The sequence below is a fragment of the Corvus moneduloides genome, chromosome 1 (assembly GCF_009650955.1).
Source record: "Corvus moneduloides isolate bCorMon1 chromosome 1, bCorMon1.pri, whole genome shotgun sequence".
NCBI lineage: Eukaryota > Metazoa > Chordata > Aves > Passeriformes > Corvidae > Corvus > Corvus moneduloides.
In genome coordinates, this window is record NC_045476.1 from 24342303 (window position 1) to 24343638 (window position 1336).

A 1336-nucleotide genomic window follows, 5' to 3' on the forward strand; every position below is an offset into this window, starting at 1 on the left:
GAGAGAGGACGTTACGTGGAGGACTCCTCATATCCAGTGTGTCTTTTCTTAGAGCAGTCCTGGAAATCCGTAAGACAATCCAAGTAGAACTCTCTCCTGCTGCCCACCTCCCTTCTATTTTTGGGGGGTGGATATGGAATAATATGTAACAAGTTATTTTCAAAAGTAATATAATGAACAGACACTTAGGGTTAACAGAGAGGCTCTTTTTACATACAAATAGATGCCATTAAAAAAATTTAATAGAACTTGACAAGTTCCATTCAAATTTTTGATGCACAGTGTATAATGTTCATTAATAACTATAACTCAGGATCAAAATATTTCATTTTATGGATGTATAATATAACATTGATTTAAAAGACAAATAAAGCAGCAACAAAATGCACAAGCACTAAAGTAAGTCAACACCAACAGCTAGGAGGCATGTCTGAACTGGATATAATCAACTTAAATCTCTCAATTTTCTCTTAAAAAAACTATTCTGGAAACTCCCTCAACATTCAGAATCACAAAATAGTTTGGGTTGGGACCTTAAAGATCATCTAGTTCCAACTTCCACCACTTCCATGGGCAGGGCACTTCCCACTAGACCAGGTTGCTCAGAGTCCCATCCACCCTGGGCTTGAACACTTCCAGGGGCATCCACAGCTTCCCTGGGCAACCTGTGCCAGTGCCTCACCATCCTCACAGCAAAAAATTTCTTTCAAATATCTAATCTAAAACTACCTTTTTTTCAGTTTAAAATTGTTCCCCCTTGTCCTATTACTACACACCCTTGTAAAAGTCCCTGTCCTGCTTTTCTATAAAACCAAACCAAACCAAATTTACATTTGAAAGAACCTTTTTTACACATTGTAGTTATACTTCATGGAGAAAACATGGTCCACTCTGGTTCAAATCCTTTCAAAAACACTAAAAAAATCCCCACATTTTACAAAATACAATTAAGTGATCTCCTGATTTTAAATTTTTGAGTCTGATGTAATTAAAACCCATAATAATTGATACTAAATTTCAAGATAAAGAGATGTCAGTATGAAAGATCTGGTCTGCCACTGAGCACTTTGAATTCTTCCTAGTTATATGCCTTTTATTTCAGAAACAATAACAAATACTGCATTTATGGCAGAAGTATCAGATCCAAAGCCTGAATTTCTATTGCTATTAAAAAAAAAAGAAGAAATCAGAATAAATAATGCATGAATAGAAAGTTAGTGATTAAGAACAAGGCACAGAAGCCTGCCCGCTTTTAGTAAGGGCAAAAGATGGAAACTGACTTAAAAACCTTTTACAATCCTTTTACTGACATTTGAAATAAAGATTTCAAAAAATA